The sequence below is a fragment of the Pelodiscus sinensis genome, chromosome 8, assembly GCF_049634645.1.
Source record: "Pelodiscus sinensis isolate JC-2024 chromosome 8, ASM4963464v1, whole genome shotgun sequence".
NCBI classification, from domain to species: domain Eukaryota; kingdom Metazoa; phylum Chordata; order Testudines; family Trionychidae; genus Pelodiscus; species Pelodiscus sinensis.
The window spans coordinates 35,437,247-35,457,033 of record NC_134718.1 but is presented as its reverse complement, the minus strand read 5'-3'; the positions used below and the strand labels follow the sequence as shown (position 1 = coordinate 35,457,033).

Here is a 19,787-nt window from a genome sequence, read left to right as displayed (position 1 = left end):
AGTCCTTCTAATTTTCAGTCTTACCTATTAAACAGTATTATCTCATTAATACACAATAAGTCAGCCTTACTTAACTTCTTTACCAGGCGGTGCTATACGTTAGAGAGAGAGAGTGACAGAGACAGAAAGATTTGTTGCCTAAATAATACAGAGGGAGAAAGATCTGTTGCCTAAATAATACATATCAAGTTATTAGGCTTGTGGGCATCAACATCAACATCAACTCGCTAAATTTACATTTAAAGGTCTGTTTCATATTCAAGAGGTATTATGGTTCTACTGACACTAACATCAAAGGTAGTTGTTTAGGGCAAATACAATGTGTTTCTGAGTTCTTGAATGGAAAGCAACAGAACAGTTGTAAAATTTGTAGAGTTCTCTCCTTGGCTGTGTCCTAGATTGAGGACAAGTAGTGAGTGACAAGGAATGCCAGACAACACTGAATATGGAAAGGGATTAATTTGATGACAGAGTCTGTCAACATTCATTTTGACAGCTGCCTGCAATAGCAAATTGCTAATCTCAAAGGGTATGTCTACACTACCCCCCTAGTTCGAACTAGGGGGGTAATGTATGCATACCGAACTTGCTAATGAAGCCCGGGATTTGAATTTCCCGGGCTTCATTAGCATAAAGCCAGCGCCGCCATTTTTAAAAGCCGGCTAGTGCGAACCCCGTACCGTGCGGCTACACGCGGCACGGACTAGATAGTTCGGATTAGGCTTCCTAATCCGAACTATCTGTACACCTCGTGGAACGTGGAATGTGGAACGAGGTGTACAGATAGTTCGGATTAGGAAGCCTAATCCGAACTATCTAGTCCGTGCCGCGTGTAGCCGCACGGCACGGGGTTCGCACTAGCCGGCTTTTAAAAATGGCGGCGCCGGCTTTATGCTAATGAAGCCCAGGAAATTCAAATCCCGGGCTTCATTAGCAAGTTCGGTATGCATACATTACCCCCCTAGTTTGAACTAGGGGGGTAGTGTAGACATACCCAGATACATTTACGATTCAGAAATATTACTCTTTGCCATATTAACATGCATTCACTGTGTTGAAACTGACATTCTCCTAGCATTACACCTAGTGAACATCTATACTATAGTGCTATTTTGGGATACCGGAAGTATCCTGAAATAGCTCCTCCATGTCTTTTGAACCAGTCTGTTATTTTGAAATAGATTTTGAAATAATGGGCTCGCTATTCTGACATGTAGACAGCACCAAATCTCAAATTTCAAAATTAGATCAAAATAAGATACACAATTTGCATAGCTCAAATTGTATATTTTATGTTGACCTATGGGTACAGTGTAGATGCACCCTTAGTTATATTACGTATGAGAATATTATGAATAAAGGTTCAGAACAGACAATCCAGAATACCAGTGAGATACCTATCTCTTATTTTTTTTAAATATCTACCTTTCATATGACACAGAAAACTGCTCTATCAACTTCAGCTTAAGGTGTAACCTTTCGTAAACTAGCTTCTCCTCAAACACTAAACACTTTGAAGACTGTAATTCCCATATGGCATGGGAGAAAGGCATTAGGGAGAAAGAAGGGTACTTGTCCAGTGAAATAAAAGGTCCAGGTCACAACTCTTGGAAGGAGCCATTTCTGATCTGATCAACTCATTCACCAGCAGGCAGTGCCTTCTCTCACTGCCAGGTACCACTCCTCCATTGGTCAGAAGCCAGCAGTAAGGTATCGTTTCTGAAATACTTAAAATAACCAACATGACATTCTTTGGTATTTACTTTTATGTATCTGACCATTTTCTCTTCAAATTCCTCCTCTACCTTCCTAACTTCCAGTAAACATTTTACATTCTGTAGTTCCTGCAACTCTCAATTAGCTTAGATTTTAAGGACAGAAGGGACCATCATCATGAGCTATTCTGATGTTCTATATATTACAGGTCAAAGTACCGCACTTAGTACTCTCTGCCTTAATTCATAACTTTTGTTTTAACATATCTTTTAGCAAGACGGTCAGTTTTGATTTAAAGACAAGTGATGGGGGAATCCCTTGTTCTTAGGAAAGTTGCTTGTTCCTAGTCTGTTCTTTTGCCCTAGATTTGGCTTCCAACTAATAAATCTTGTTACATTTTATTAAAGAGCTGTCTAATATCAGAACAGTGGATTTCATTTGGGGGGATAGATTTCATTCAGGCTCTAGAACCTTTTGGTCCTCACAATCAAGGTGTTAATTTGTGAAAATCTTAGTTACCCTTTTATTGATGCCTATCTACTTGGAACTGCCGTAAGGTCATATTTGTCTTTCACTTATATATTTATTGTTGACTCAATTCGCAGTAAATTAATATATATAATGTTAGACAATATTGTAGAATGTAGCAAAGATATACAACTCAAACAAAGCCACCAAAGAAAGGACCTTAAAGTTTTCCCCTTCTCTCTCTATAAGTGCAATGAACTGAAAAACAAATCTCACCTTTTAATTGAAGGTGGGGACAGTTTCCAATGAAGCTGAGTGCACTGTACTCCCTCTCTGTTTTTCTGACCAAAAATGTCTTTTGGCAATTCCTGGATCCCGGTGAGCTTGCTGATCCATTAATCACACATATGTCTGTGGATGCAGCTCACATCTTAACACTCCTTCTTCCCAGTACTTTTCCTATCACTTGGCAACACTGAGCCAAGAGATGAGCCAACCAATGAATGACAAACTCTGTGAAAAGAAGAGATGATTAAGCCATGGCATAAAAAAACAAAATGGGGACCAAAATGGAATCTTAGCCCAATATGACAAATGCTCGATGCCAGAATAAAACATCAAATTCAAAACTTAATGATTACATGGAACACTTTGAGGCTGGTATTAAAGAAATAAAATTATCTGCAGTCAGGACCTCCAGTGAAACAACGTTTGAAGGGGTGAATTAGGGTTCAGAAAAGTCTGCATGAAATAAAAACTAGGAGGTTTGAAGTTGAACCAGCAAAATTACATGACAGGCAGTGCAGTTTTCAATGATACATTGTTCCAGTGAATGACTAGGAGAAATCTTTTGTCTGATGATCAAAATTATTTTTTTCCTTTTCTTTTCAAAATCTTGTATTTACATCCTGACCACTTGAGAGCCCTGCTCATAGTAAACTTATAAAAATGCATGCAATATTTATATAGATAGAGGTATTTCATAGTTAATATTATATTTCACAAATCAAAAAGTATTTTAGTCACTATATCTTGAAAGAAGAAATAACTATCCTAAATTCCTTTTGTAAACGCTAATCTGTATTATATAACTATCTCATGAAACATATTAGTAAGTAAGTAACACAAAAGGATAGCTCTTTGAAACCACATTTGGTCTAAGTAAAAATTTAATATTCAACTACTTTTTTTTTAAGTAGAGAAAAGGTTGTTACAATATAGAAATCACATTGATATTGGGGAAACATCCACAGTAAATGGAAGCAGTATTTTGTTCATAATTGGGTTTTTAAAGGAACCCAATAGCACACTTTCAAAAAAATCCCGTTGAATCTGCTTTTTACAAAATATTCAAATTAAGTGAATTTTCATGACATTTTTATTTTGTGCAGCAATTTCTGATTTTTTTTTTTGTCAAAAGAACAAAGGCATGACATCTGAAAAATTTAATTCAAATTCAACAATGCTAAGATTTGAATCTCTCATCATGGTGCCTCATGAGAGCTGTAATTCAGTTTCCTCATTCTCCTCTACAATATTATTTCCAAAGTATTTCATTATGTGATTTTTCTCTCTCCACCTACCCTTTTCATCAATGGTTTCCATGGGGAAATAGTTAATTTTCCAACTAGATCTATAGTGAACTCTTTCTCCATGCAGCTTTGGAAGCAAACTACTAAATGAAAATCAAATCCCACCTATTCAGGTTTTAATACAGTAGATAATTAAGTGCATTTTTAGTATGTGAGTTAATATAAATTTGTTGGAGTAAATTAATTACTGATATTTTCCAGAAATAAATGTGGGATATTTTAAAATGCATACATTCCCTAAAATATCTCAAATATATGAAATATATTATGAATAATTATTTGTTATTTATGTTATGATAGTGAATAGGGAACTCAGTTGAAACCAAGACACCAATATGATAGGCACTGTACACACCAAGTAAGAGAGTTCCTGCTTCAAAGACCATAGAATATGAATAGATGGGTCAAACTGCCTTAGCAAATCCCATGTTGAATTATCCCATTAATCATCCCAAAACACACGGGTACCTCAGATGCATTTCCCCCAGTTACAGTTTCTTTTTAACCATGCTTCTTCAATGAAAATAAAAGTAATTATATTAGTGTTTTAGAAATAAACAAAGAATAGCCTGAAATTGGCTTGTATACCACTTCTAAGTTATTTCTGGATTGAGGCAATATTAAATGTCAAGGCAATGTTATAATGCAGCTACACAATAAATTGATTTCATAGGCATGACAATGAATTAGTACACTTAGACACATGTAATCCAGTTGTTATACAGTTGTACTGTGCTGAAATACAGTTGCACCTTTTTAACTGAATTCTGAGGTATAGGAAATGGATGATATTTTGATAAAGGAATACGATGATTCTAGACAGCATAATAAATGCTTCACTTTCTAATGTGCATGGAACTAGAAAAGAGGGAAGGAGAGATCACTTGAATCTTGATCCTGCTCCCAATTTAGTTACAGACACATAATGCAACTGTTTTTACTGTTGCAATTAAAAACCCAGAGAAGCAGGAGAGGAGATTGCCATGTTACAACAGGTTGCTAAATCTCTAAAATTAAAGTTATATTCACAGTTGCTCACTCAAATTTAATTCAGTTCCCTTGCACACAGATATGATGATACAATCTTTAGTTAGTTAATCACATTTTTTCCCATGAGACATCTTCCTTATTTGGTCCACAGGTTAAACAATACACAAGACCAGAGTAAAGGTTAAACAGAAAACCATACATCTGGCATTTCCTAACTTTTCCGTGGTTGGTTTTTAACCTCAAAACACGCTTTTAATGTATTTTCTGGGTGTTGTACACACATCATTCAAGTGTATTAAATGCCGTACAGAATAAAAACATGGATTCTGTTCCTTATAAAGTATTCATCAGTGACAACCTCTCTGGCCTCAGAACCGTGAAAAAAGCTACATCAAAATGCACAGGAGGTTTTTGTCCAGGAAAATGACATTTAGACTTCTGCTTCTTAACATCTCTGGCAACCTTTCACAGCACACATGAGTTAACATTAATAAGAGATGTTAAGGTGAATAAGAACTTTTTATAAATATGTCAAAGGGAGAAGGAAATAATACTAGCGAGCAAGAAAGACCCATAAAATATGAGGAGAGTGCTAAAAACAGTGATGATACTAAAATGACTGTTCTATTGAACTGCTTCTTTAAACTGGCTTGCAACAAGAAAAACATAAAATGAGCATGAACAATTAGGAGTAGTGAAGACATTGCCATATCGCTGCTGATAAAGAAACTGTTAAGTATCCCCTTGGAATAAACTGAACATATGAAAAAATTATGAACATCTTGAATTCACTTCATCCACATATGTAGGATTCCAGGTATTCACTTTCTCTATGGGTACGTCTAGACTACCGCGTTTTGTCGACGGAAGTTTTGTCGACAGATACTGTCGACAAAACTTCCGTCGACAATTTGCGTCCAGACACATGGAGTTCTGTCGACAAAGCAAGCCGCTTTGTCGACAGAACTCCGTAGTCTGGACGCAACGTTACAGGCAATAACACCTTCTGTCGACAGAACTCCGCGGTAGTGTAGACGCTGGTATTGTTTTGTCGACAAAAGTCCACTTTTGTCGACAAAACTAGGTAGTCTAGACACACCCTATACAAGCACATAGAGCAGTGTTTTTCAAAGTGGTCTGTGAAACCACTCTGAGAAACGTGCTATCTGGCTGCTCCCATTTGTGTGTTTTATCAGCTCCACAGCCACAAAGCCTCATGGCTCCCATTGGCTCCGGTTCGCCATTTGCAGACAAGGGGAGCCGCAGGAAGCAGCACTCCAGCCCATGCCGCTTCCCATGGCTTCCCTTAGCTGCAAATGGCAAACTGGAGCCAATGGGAGCTGGAAAGCTCTGTGGTTATGGAGCCAGTAAATAAACAAATGAGAAAGGCCAGTTAGCAGGTTTCTCAGAATGAATCCGCAGCCCACTTTGAGAAACACTGATTTAGAGATACACTTTTCATCTTACAGGTATTTGCTGCCTCTTCTTCCTTGTCAGAGTGAAGGAATGGGGAGGTAGGGAGAGGGAGCAGTACAAAAATATCGCTGTTTGGGAGTAGGGAACAAAAACATCTACTCTTTCCATTACCCTGTCTGAACCCTAAGAATCCTTCTCTTCTCCTCCCACCTGAGTCTAATACCACTGACTATGCAGGGAAGCAGACTACAATGTCCTAGACAGCAGTGGCTGGAAGAAGCAGAAAACTATGATGAGCAAGATAGGTAAAGAAGGAGTCTTTGAAAAGAGCATATCTGATAAGGCCAAAGGTTCAGAAATCTCTAGAATTTATACCATATGCAAACTCTCAACCTACCTTTTTAATCAATATGTACTATCTCATTTAAGAAGAAACAATCATTTTCACACATACAGAATGGGAAGCGATTGTCTAGGAAAGAGTATTGCTGAAAGGATTAAGGTCATAGTGGGCACCACATTTCAAAAAAGACGTGGAGAAATTGGAGAAGGTTCAGAGAAGAGCAACAAAAATGATTAAAAATCTAGAAAACATGATCTTTGAGGGAAGACTGAAAGAACTGGGCTTGTTTAGTTTAGAAAAGAGAAGACTGAGAGGGGAACATGATAGCGATTTTCAAGTATCTAAAAGGGTGTTTTTAAGGAGAGGGGAGAAAAATTGTTCTCCTTAGTCTGTGAGGATAGGACAAGAAGCAATGGGCTTAAATTGCTGCAAATTTGGGAATCAACCAAAACTATTTTCAATATTGTGTCAAATTCATTGACTAGTTTGGCCGAAAGATTTTCTTTCCCCTCAAGTTAAATTCATGGAACTTGAGGATTAGGAGGAGTAGTCACTGCTACCATCCCAATTATGCCCACTAGCCCCACAGTTACAGAACTCACCTTGGGCACAGAAGACTTCACTCTACCTGCAGGATTACCTTCTTTCAGTCAGGTGGAATGGGACTTGAACACAGGTTTCCACATTTCTGGTGAATCTGTGTAGAAGATCAACATTCCCAAAGGACTCTAATTAGAATTAGACTTTTCTAAGTTTCTCAGATTTCTTTTTCCTTTCCAGGCCTCTTCAACTTCATGGGGGAGAATGCTGCCCACTTCTTATTTACAATGTCACCTGAAAGTGAGTACAGGTGTGTGCATAGCCCTTTTGTAACCAGCATTGTAAGGTATTTATGTGACAGATATGCTAAACAGTCATATGCCCTTTCATGCTTCAGCCCCTTTTCCAGAGGACATGATTCCATGTTGATGACATCCATTAAAAATAATGCATTAATTCAATTTGTGACTGAACTCTTTGGGGGAGAATTGTATGTCTCCTGGTTGCTTTTACCTGCATTCTGTCATATATACAGAACCATGCTTATCTGTGGAGAGCCACTTTATATCTTTGGGTATATGCATCCATGGATGTGGATGTGGATATCTGCAGCTCATTTTTGCATACACAGATATGGATAGGTTTTTTTTTTTAATCAAGAACTCTGCAAATTTCTGGGTATCCACTTTATATCCACAGAAGTGAATAAGGATATCTGTGGCTCAATTTTGCAGATATGGATGCAGATGCAAGTACACATTTTAAATTCACAAAGGACTCTGTTTTACCCACATTCCACCACAGATTTCATTTTTCAGCCATCTCAATTGATGACCCAGTACACATTTTTTATTTCAAGAACACTTTCACCGCAGACTTGACAAAATGCAAAGAAGGTACCAAGGTATAGCTGCAATGTGAAGAGAGCTGCAGTACTCAACCCAAGGTTTAAGAATCTGAGTGCCTTCCAAAATCTGAGAGAGACAAGGTGTGAAGCATGCATTCGAATGCCTTGAGCAATACTATAATGTAGAAGCTACAGAACCCAAAAGAAAGTCCACCAAAAAAGAAAGTCAATCTACTGCTGATGGTATCTGATTCACATGATAAACATGAACATGCATTGCTCTGCACTGTTCTGGATTGTTATCAAGCAGAACACATCATCAGCATGGACACATGTCCTCTAGAACAGTGGTTGAAGCATGAAGAGCCATATGAATCTTTAGTGCTTCTGACATGTAAATATCTTGTGATACCAGCCATCACAGAGCCATGTGAATGCCTGTTCTCACCTGCAGGTGATGTATAAGCAAGAAGCAGGCAGCGTTATGTCCTACAAACCAATTTTTTTGTCTTGAATGACTGACTGAACAAGAAGGAGGACTGAATGAGCTTGTAGACTCTAAAGTTTTACTTGTTTTATTTTTGAAAGTGGGTTTTATTGCTGCATAATTCTACATTATGAGTTCAATTTTTGCAATTAAGAGATTGTACTATGGTACTTGTACTGGGGGAAATTTAAAAAAATGCTCTTTTGTTTTTACAGTGTAAATATTTATAATAAAATATAAAGTGAACACTGCATGTTTTGTATTATAATAAAAATCAATATATTTGAAAATTTAAAAAATATCCAAAATATTTAAATAAATGGTATTTTATTATTGTTTGACAGCAGGATTAATCATACAATTAAACACAATGTTATTTAATCACTTTACAGCCCTATATTTTTTTTTAGATTTTTTTGTTCTAATGGTGGTACACATCTGCACATGCCTCTCTGCAGGTAACACAACGTGTTACTCACATGGATGAACAAAGCAAGAGGGAACAAGCCAGCAGCACAGGAGCAGCAATACAATTTTTATAGCGCAAATTGTGAAGGGGGTCCAATTGCTGTCAGCAAACTTGTCTGAACTACAACTCCCATGCAGAACAAATTGGAAAATTAGTTTAATATAAAAATGGCTTCTTAACTGAGCATTTTGGATCAATTCAAAACAACAAAAATATGAACATTTTGATTTAGTCATGCTAAAAGAAAATATTCAGCATTTCCAAAAGTATTTCATTATACAAAAATGTTCAATTGTTTGCTCAGTTTGGAGATTAAAAAACCAAAAATGTTGGAATAGCCAGATTTCCCACAAGACAGAAATTCCTGTCTTCATTGATCTCCAAGGTATCCACGCCTCAATGAGCATTTTCTACATGCCAAGTTTGAAGTCTCAACATTTTTCACCATTCAGTCAGCAGGACAGTTGATTAAAAAGATAAAATGTAAAGAAAAGAAGCTGCATCTATGAAAATTCCCAGGGGGATATTTCCGCTATGTATCCTCCCAATCTTTTCCTAACCCAGAGACCTATGGATGAATAAAGCAGCAGTGGCGAGAAAGGGATTCAGAGCAGATGTACACTGAGGATATAGAGAGTGTCATGCCCTACTTTCATCATGACAGCTACAGAAACACTCTCTTGCAGAGGGCTTGCTTTGATACTAGGAAAGGGGGAACATAGCTTGTGGTTCCCTTTAAACTGGTGACCACTTGTGATCTTTTCTCTATGCTCTTGTGACAGCTTTTGGTACAGCCAAGATATCGGAGGAACTCACCCCTTTTATTATTCCAACTTACCTGATCTTTTTGCTAATAATTGGGGATAGTCAGACTTAAAGTGACCCTTCATCAGGGAATAGAACTGCACTGCTCCTAAGGAGTTTCAGTATGATTATTCCACTAATGGATTTCTTCTGTATCAGAGTTACCCACTACTCTGAGCAAATTCAAAATATATCAGTGCTACCACTGATGATTGCTCTGTTTGCTGGTCAGACAACTTCCAGATCTGTGTCTACAGAGAATTATGTATCTGGTGCTGTATACATTTAAGATTCAAAAAGAGGTTTAAATTCATTTATTTTCTGGCATTTTTTCTAACAATAACAACAAACTAATCTATTCAACACAGAAGTGTCAAGTTTTGTATAGTTCCCACATAGAGAGAATTAATATAATTAAAAATCCCTACATTACAAATACTTTTTAATATGTATTTTCCTTGGAAAATTATGATTTTGTCAGTGTATACAGTGGACTTACAATGCCCACTATTCCTTCTGGAAATGTCACTACTTCAAATGTAGCTCTCATTGGATTTATAGCTCTCATAGGATACTGACCAGTAGCTATGTATTATTTTTTCCAGCAAAGTGCCAGATTAGGTATAAAATAAATGAAATACCTTAAACAGAAAAAATAGAGGAATGTACACTGGAGGGCTGCGTCTAGATTGCCATGATTTTCCGGAAATGGTTTTAACGGAAAAGTTTTCCATTAAAAGCATTTTCGGAACAGAGCATCTAGATTGGCACGGACGCTTTTCTGCAAAAGCACTTTTTGCGGAAAAGCGTCCGTGCCAATCTAGACGCGCTTTTCTGCAAAAAAAAGCCCCGATTGCCATTTTCGCGATCAGGGCTTTTTTGCGGAAAACAAATCTGAGCTGTCTACAATGGCCCTTTTGTGCAAAAGCTTTGCTCAAAAGGGACTTTTGCTTGAAGGGAAGCTGAATAGTATTTCCACAAGAAGCACTGATTTCTTACAGTAGGAAGTCAGTGCTTTTGCGGAAATTCAAGCAGCCAGTGTAGACAGCTGGCAAGTTTTTCCGGAAAAGCGGCTGATTTTCCAGAAAAACTGGCCAGTCTAGACACAGCCTATGTGTAATATGAAGATGTTTGTAAAAAACTATAACACAGATAATAGATTATGAAGCCAGAAAGAGACAAGGTGATCAGCTGGTATCACTCCTGTATAATACAGACCATAAAATTTCCCTATGTTCATGATTGCACATCTTTTTGGAAAAAAAATCCAATTTTAATTTAGTAATTGTCATTGACAGAGGAAGTATGTTTTTCAATCCTTTAAGCATGCTTGAGTCTCTTCTCTGAATCCTTTCCAATATACGAACATTCTTTTAGTAATGTTGATACCGGAACTGGACATGGTATCACAGCAGCATTCATACCAGTACGAAATACAGCAGTAATATAATCTTCCTACTCCTACGTCGGACTAATAAAATGAGTGAACTAGAGTACCTCGTATTAAAGGAGGAGATTGACATAAAAGGCATCACTGAAACCTGGTGGAATGAGGAAAATTTGTGGGACACAATCATCCCGGGATATAAAATATATAGAAAGGATAGAGCAGGCCGGGTGGGTGGTGGAGTGGCACTGTATGTGAAAGATAATGTAGAATCAAATGAAATAAAAATATTAAATGAATCAACACGTTCCATAGAATTGCTATGGATAGTAATTTCATACTCCAATAATAAGAATTTAGCAGTAGGGACATACCGACCACCTGACCAGGAAAGCAACACTGACATTGAAATGCTGAGGGAGATTAGAGAGGCTACCAAAATAAAGAACTCTATAATAATGGGGGATTTTAATTATCCCCATATTGACTGGATACATGTCACCTCAGGAAGAGAAGCAGAGATAAAATTTCTCAATGGCTTAAACGATTGCTTCTTGGAACAGCTGGTGCAGGAACCCACAAGTGGAGAGGCAATTCTCGATTTAGTCCTGAGTGGAGCGCAGGATCAGGTCCAGGAGATAACCGTTACAGGACCGCTTGGGAATAGTGACCATAACATAATAACATTTAACATTCCTGTCAGCCTCCGGGCGGGGGAGCACTCACTCCCCGGTTCCTGCAAAGCTGCAGGAAGGGCCAGGGGAGCGCTCATCCCCAACTTCCTGGCCGCCAGCCTCCAGCCTCCAGCCTCCGAGTGGGGGAGCACTCACCCCCCGGTTCGTGTGCAGCTGTAGGAAGGGGCGGAGGAGCGATCATCCCCCTGCCCCTTCCTGAGACTGCGCAGGAACCGGGCAGTAAGCGCTCCTCCACCCAGAGGCTGGTGGGTCCTGCTCCCCCATCTCTTCCTGCAGCTGTGGAAGAACCTGTGGGATGAGTTCTCCCCCGCCCAGAGGCTGGCAGCTACGCTGGAACCTGGGGCAGTGAGTGGCTAATCTCCCCACCCGCACTGTAAATATTCCCCCAGCAAATATACCCCCGGCACAGAAAAGTCTTGTATACCCCACGGGTTATATTCATGCATGAGGTATAAAAGATTTTTTTTTTACTCAAATAGAAAAAAACACGGGGTATATTCGGGTGTGGGGCATATTCGCTCAATTACGGTAATTTATGGAACAATCAATGCTATTGCACAAAACGTTTCAGTGAAACCGCAGTCTGAGGTTTACAGGATCTTTCGAAAAAGGCTTCTATTGTCTAGACTGCAGTTTCACTTTCGAAAGAGTGCTTTTTTGAAAGATGCCATGACGCGAACACGCAAATGAAGCACTGGAAATTGAAATCCTGGCTTCATTTGCAATTTCAAAGTGTCTAGACACGCCTTCTCTCTCTCGCTCTCTCTCTCACACACACACAAACACACACACAAAGGCTTGTGTCAAAAAGTTGTGTCCATTTTTGTTTCATTCTCCTTCAGTCTCCACCCCACCCAAATCTCTCTCGCCCCTTGCCTCTTTGCCCTTTCTACCATATGCTTTTTTACTATATTCCCATCTTACTTCAACAATCCTTTCTTCTTCTCAACTTCAATTCTGGGACCGCCCACAAAATAAATATATAAACATTTTTTAAAGAACACCCTGGTTTTATTCCTGACTGAATGCCTGTAGGGATAGTTATGAAATTAAGAATTAACATAATCTTAAATTTGGTTAACAAAATAATATATCTATGTTTTGGTTTGGAGCTTTACAGAAAATGTCCCAATCAAAAAATGAAAGGCAACAATGAGAGGAAATATTACTTATAGTATGGGAGAGTTATTTGTTTCAAACGTTACCTTTTGAAGTAAAAAGCTGAAGTAATGGGACAAATAAAAGCTGTTTTAAGAAAACAAACATAAACCTCCCCACTATTCTTCTGGTAAACAATGATGAGGAGATTCTTGAAGGAAGTAGAATAGCCAAGATAAAATGCTTCAAGCTAGATTTTTATGAAGCTAGCAAGCTAGCTGAAGTGTATCGAGAGAGATGAATTTGCAGGTTCTCTAATGTCAAATCCTACTTGATGTTGCAGCACATCAAAATGAGATGGCTTTTTCCTGGACTGCCTACTTGTGAGTGTGCTGATCACATGCCTATAAAATATTTTCTTACTGTACTGTGTATTTTTTAAGCTGTTAGAGCAATTATAGAGTAATTATGCAAAATACAATTAGGCCTTAGGATTTAAAGGAATTTATGATTAAATTAGCATAAGGTGGTATCTTCCATTAATATTAATGTATTCAAATACTATACATAATTCCAACTTATAAAGTTTTAAAACAGAAATAAATTATTAGTAGTTAGTAACAAATTATAAAAAGCAAATACTTTTATCAAGACACAAATACCTATGCTTGCATGTGAATATGAAGTTACTCCCTAAATATTTGAAGAAAGAAAAACTGGCAGAGTGGGTGTGCACAGAACATGAGCAAAACAAGTCTGATCATGAATTTTATATACATGTTCTTCACAATCAACTGCATGTTTGCAAATTTTGTTCTATAGTACTTACTCAAATCTAACCAACTGTTTTGTCAAACTTTCAGATTTTCTATCCTTTACTAAGTTATATCCATTTCTGAAGATCTCCCAAGAATAACTCTGGTTCCTCAAACGTCAACAAAAATCAGAGCCATCAATTTAATCTGATGTAAGTGAAATGACACTTCCTATTGTCCTTTTAAAATAAACAATGAAGACACAGATGCCTGTACATAATCACTAAATTACAAAGAACAGATGTGAAACATTAATGGATAAATGTTCATGCTGGCAAGGAAAAGACACTATAAAACAGCACGTACTGTAGCCAGCAGATTGGCTTTTAAATGACTCATGCTTCTTGTTGGTAATCACACAAGTAACAAAAATAAAATAGTTAATTTGACTGGGCTTAATACACTTTAGTTACTTTAAATTAACTGCTAATTGAGCCATTTTCTTTTCTTATACTTTTCGTTTTGACATCTCAGTTGAAATGCCACCATGGCAGAGTGCTTAATAGAAAAAGTATGTAATTAAACTATTTAACTCTAGGTATGTACAACAGGTCACTAGAGTGATTTTTTTTCTGGAAAGATACAATTCTTCCTCTGAAACACAGGGTATGTCTACACAGCAAACTTATTTCACAATAACCGCTGTTATTTTGAAATAAATTTACTAGCGTCTACATAGCCAAACCACTATTTCAAAATTAATTTGAAATAGCAGAGAGCTTATTTTGAATTTGGTAAACCTCATTCCATGAGGAATAATTCCAAATTCAAAATAACTATTTTGAAATAAGTGCTGTGTAGACACTTATTTCGAAATAGGGGGCCTTCAGCCTTCCCAGGATGTCCTGGTGGCCACACTCCAGCCTCAACCAAGAACACTCCTCTCCCTCCCCCTTCCCTGGAGCCCTTAAAGGGGTTGACTCTGGCCACAGTGCCTGTGCCAGCTCCAAGCCTGCCATCCCAGAGCCAGCAGTCACTGCCCCTGGCCCAGTGGCCCCAAAACACTGGCAGCCAGCCCTCCATCACTCCCCAGGAGCAGTCTGCCAGCTCCCAGGAGCCTGTCAGGGCCTAGAGAAGGTGGGCGCCTTCCTGGTCCAGTGTGGAGATCATGGACCTTATTCAGCTTTGGGGGGGATGCCCCCAGCATCCATGATTTCTGCACTAGACAGAAGAATATGGCCATCTATGGCAGGATAGCTGCCAGCCTGGCCACCAAAGGCCACATGTGAACCCAGGATCAGTTCTGCATGAAAATCAAGTTGGTCCCGCAAGACCCCCAACCCTGAGCTTCTCCTCCCTCTTCTTCCCCTTGCTTCCCCCTTCCAGCTCCCTCCTCCCAGGTTTCCCCCTTCCCTCTCCCAGCTCCTTTCCCCAGTCTCAGAGTTTCATCCTCTTCCCAGTTTTGTTAAATAAAGAGAGTTTGTGTTCTTGAAAATATGTGTATTTTATTTAACATCAGGAAGGGGAGTTAGGGAGGGGTAACTGGAAGGACGTGAGGGAGGAATGAGGCACAAGCCCCCAGTGAGGAAGACCAGGGAAGCTCTTAGTCCTCCTCAGGGTGGAAGCTCTCCCGCAGGGTCTCCTGGATACTGACAGCCCCCTGATGGACCCCCTGGATGGCAGCCTGCAGAAAGTGCAGCCAGGTTTTCAGCAATGCATCCAAGAGAAGCACCAGGGTGCCCAGGGGTGGCTCCAGCTCCATGTTGCAGAGGACTGTGGTGTCCTCAGTGAGGGTAACCAGAGCACACAGAGACAAAATGCTTTGCTGTTCCTCAGCAAGGTAGGCAAGAAAGCAGGGAAACCTGAGAACCAGCTGTCTGAGGGTGGGGCGTGTAGAGGAGTCCCTTTAAGCATAGGCCTTAGATAGCCTCAGGCAGCAGCAGTTACAAAAAGTAACTCCTGACCTGATACCCTGCCAGACCTGGTTCTGTCCAGCCTTAAATGAGATTCAGCATCCACTCAGTGTGGACGCGCTATTTCAAAATAGCAAAACACTATTTCGAAATACATTTTGTGTGTAGACACGTTATTTCAAAATAACATAATAAAAATTAACTATTTTGAAATAACACTGTAGTGTAGACATACCCACAAAAACCTTCATTAATTGACTATGCAGCACATTACTGCCTACATTATATTATTCCATCTTACATATATTGAAATGTTTTTGTTAATTGTTTCTTCCAATTTTTCTGTTCAGTTTCTCCCATAATTTCACAAAGAATGCTTCCAAGTTTGTCCATCATCACAGAGGCCAAAAAGTGTAATATAAAGAGAGGAACTGCAGAATGAGTTAGATTTCAGAAGGTACTTAGGTCTTATCCATATAAGAGCTTTTTTTCAGTATATGTTTAGTTTGTGCAGCCTAAACTGCTTTGCCTCCACACTCAAATTCTTCTTTTTAATCTTTCTATTATTTTCTTATGATGAATCATTTTGAAAGTGGCATAATTACTTTGGAATGAGTTATACCTCTATGAAGATTAAATGAACATAACCCCTTAAAAATACATTAGTTTAGCTAGTCTCCAATTGCTGTCCCACACTGCATTTCTTCAGATCTGGATTAACTTCATTGGCAAACTTTTTGGTGTCCATTACCCTAGGGTCATCATGGTTAGATCAACCCACACTCCTGTTTAAATTCTGGAACACATCCAAGGAGAGTCAGGGCAGGTTCACAGGTCCAGATACATTATAAACACTATGCCACATACTCTTCATAGAATCACATGATTGGAAGAGTGATAGAAATGTAGCCGTGTTAGTCTGGTGTAGCTGAAACAAAATACAGGACTATGTAGCACTTTAAAGACCAACAAGATGGTTTATTAGATGATGATCTTTCGTGGGCCAGACCCACTTCCTATTTGATCTGAGGAAGTGGGTCTGGCCCACAAAAGCTCATCATCTAATAAATCATCTTGTTAGTCTTTAAAGTGCTACATAGTCCTGTATTTTGTTTCATGATTGGAAGAGATATTGAGACATCATCTTGTCTGGTCCCTTACACCCATGGCAGGACTAAGCACCATATAAACTGGGGGTGGGCAAATACTGGACTGCAGGCTAGATCTGATTCTCTAGGGTTAACCCCTAGTGGGATGGTGTCACTATATTTACCTGTGCCTTCACAGAAACAGGCAACTGCAGCTCCCACTGGCAACAGTTGATAATTCACAGCCAATGGGAGCTGTGGGATGCAGTGCTCCAGTCTGAGCTACTTCCCACGGCTCCTATTGGCTGGGAACAGTGATTTGCAGCCAAAGATACTTGCAATCAATACTTGCAGAGGCTCAGGTAAATATAGTGGTGGCAGCCCGCCAGGAGCTGACCCTGGTGAACCACTGCAGTTTTATTGCCTGCCGCCTGATCTACACCATTTTGTGCAGTCATGTCAGCACGTCCTTGAGTTCTGTACTCTCTCAGACAAGATGCATGCTCAGTCTCATCTTTCCCACAGTTACAGGAATGCCAGCTCTTCATGTAGCTAGTGCTGCTCCTTAGTTTGACATAGCACCAGGTACTAAGGTCCAGACTGCTTGTATCTAAAACTCTAGTTCCTCTACATGTAACACTACCGCTCACCATAAAGAAATGTACAGCTGTTCCTTCCTGCTGCCTTCTTTCTGGTAATGAAACACCGATCACCTATATGCTTAAAAATAAATGTACTTTAATAAATACTGTAGTAAGAGCCCGTTCTTTACTCTTTTTTCTCTCACACATAATAGCCCAAGTGCTTTCAGTGGGTGTGTTTTTTTTTTAAACTAACAAGTGGAAAAATAAATTGTCGCTGCATTTCAAATGATAGTACTGTTGCCTCTTTTTGATCTGAGTGAACAGTCAAAGTTTGAGGTCCCAGGCATCAGAATGGAGAGGAGAAATTAGTGGCTGTCAGGTATGCTTTGGGTGCTGCTTTGTTTAGTTACAAAGGCTGTGCAAATGCTGTGTCTCTGCACACAGAGGAAATCAAACAGGAAACCACTTTTTTGTTTTTGTTTTTCCTCAAAGAAACAAGAGCGCTCTTCTCTGCTTGCACTTCAGACCTAAAAGCCTTTCCCCAGGTATAATCCAGGATCAGCCAGTCAGCAGTACACTTTTAGTTGATCCTTCTAGCTGCATCTCTCATTGTCTGTTCTCACTGGACCTCAATTTCAGGGAGTTTTCTCTTCACACAGACTCATGCTTCTACCCAAAACAAAACTCAGCCAAAAGCTGTTGGGCAGTTTTAAGCACATCTTTTTTTGTCTTTGGTGGTGCTTATGTTTACACTTCTGCTTAAGGGTGACCTGCCAATCTCAATGGGATTTTAACTCAAACAGTTCTTAGTAGCAGCAGTGTCAGGGTAAAACTCCACCAACCTTTTACTATCAAGATGGAATTCTGTTCCCTCTCTTCTTACTCTTTTTTATCCCCTTCATTTGAGGTGGAAGTAGTGATGCAGTCAGGGTTCTAGACACTGCCAGTCTCCTTAGAGGTAAGAATTGCCATCTCATTTTCCCATTTCAGTTCATTCTACCCGAAAGAAAGTTGCTGGAACTTGTCAAAAAGTTTCCAGCTGCCAAATACATATGTGAAAAAAACTCTTTTTCCTAAAGGCTTTCTGCAAATATTTTTGTGTTTGTTTGAAAATTGTTTTTAAATGAGTAACCAAGAACAAACAAACAAACAGAGCCAACCAAAATCATCAGGGGAAAGGACCACCAGATAATAATTTAAGCCTCAAATTCAGCTCTTGCCTTGAGCAAAGATTTTGAGGCCCACATTCTTTCCTTCTGTCTTGGTCACAATCTGGCTTTGACTGGCCAGCTGAGCATTCAAGTCCAGCTGCCTCCCCTTCTCAGACAAAGGAAGAATATGGGTATAAGAAGGGAAGAAATGTTGGGGTTAAGAAAGGATTAGATGTGGAGTTCCCTGAGACCATAACCAGTTGGTATAATTGAAGGAAACATTAAAATGACACTAGAACTGGATACACTATCTCACAATGTTTTCATGACTGCCATATACATAGCTAACACAATCTCCCTACTCTTGCTCAATATGACTATTAATATTGTTGTGAATTTCTATTCAAGACTTCTGTCAAGAATACTTGCTTAATACAAATCAATTCAGCTTGGAGAAAGCACTTATTTCCATAGTTTAAATTCTAACTGGGAATTATTTAAGAATACTAGATGTGCAAAAAGCCCCAACAAAGGAAGGAGGATGTACTGGCTTAAAATATGTCCCAGTCTATAAGGGAAATGAAAGCAGTTATAAATATAAATACAATATATAATAACAGAAGAAAGAAAAAATTGATAGTAATGAGTATAAATCAAAAGCTAAGGATTGTAGAAAATAGATGAGAGAAGCAGCTAAGAAAAATAAGAAATCTATGACCAGCAGAGTTAAGGAAAAAGAACAGAAGTTTAGGTATATTAAGAAAAAAATAATCTTACTAATTAGATAGGTAGATGAAAATGGTAGAATTATCAATAGCAATGCAGAAAGGGAAGAAGTGGCCAATAAATAGTCTGCCCTGTTTTGGGCGGAAGGGGAGAAATAGATAAGAGAAACAGAGAAATCAGATAATACTCCTTCCATTTCACCAGTATCTAAGCAGGATTTTAGACAGCAGCTAATGAAGTTAGGCATTTTCAAATCAGCAGGTCCAGATAAGTTGTATGCAAGGGTTTTCAGGACCTGCATAAAGAACCTGCAAGTCTGTTAATAATGATAAATCTTGGAACACTGAGTAAGTCTCAGAACAAAGTGAATGCTCGTATATATAGAAATAGGTAAACAGGGTGACAGGGTAGTTAGAGGCTTGTCAATCTGCCATCGATCTTGGCACAATATGATAGAGCAGCTGATATGGGACTGGATTAATAAGGAGGGTAATATAATTAAAGCCAATCAAATTAGTTTACGGATAATAGATTTTGCTAAACTAATGCGTTTTTAAAGTGTGATTATAAGTTTGGTTGATAAAATATACTACTGTTGATGAAATATACTTCAGTTGTAAATGCCCTCTGCTTACTCATTTTCCTTTCTGAGGGCATCAAGATCAGAGCAGTACTTCCTCAGTTCCCCTGCAATCTGGAGCCTGTGATAAATGAGGAT

The 19,787-nt window shown here is 38.8% G+C and overlaps 1 protein-coding gene and 1 long non-coding RNA gene across 11 annotated transcripts in view; one reads left to right on the top strand and one right to left on the bottom strand.

Moving 5' to 3' along the window:
* The window catches only part of PCDH15 (protocadherin related 15), a 1,467,631-nt gene that overhangs the window by 1,284,453 nt on the left and 163,391 nt on the right, over window positions 1-19,787 (bottom strand). For all 7 annotated transcript variants that reach the window (XM_075935032.1, XM_075935037.1, XM_075935036.1 and 4 more), the window contains one exon: window positions 2,461-2,697. The gene's annotated coding sequence lies outside the window, so the exon portion shown is untranslated. The remainder of the gene's footprint in view (window positions 1-2,460; window positions 2,698-19,787) is intronic.
* Window positions 1-19,787, top strand: part of LOC112546455 (uncharacterized) — a 95,991-nt gene that overhangs the window by 55,451 nt on the left and 20,753 nt on the right. For 3 of the 4 annotated variants that reach the window (XR_012905617.1, XR_012905615.1, XR_012905618.1), the window contains 2 exons: window positions 13,196-13,235; window positions 13,716-13,819. This is a non-coding gene — a long non-coding RNA (uncharacterized LOC112546455). The remainder of the gene's footprint in view (window positions 1-13,195; window positions 13,236-13,715; window positions 13,820-19,787) is intronic. The other variant, XR_012905616.1, reaches the window with a different exon arrangement.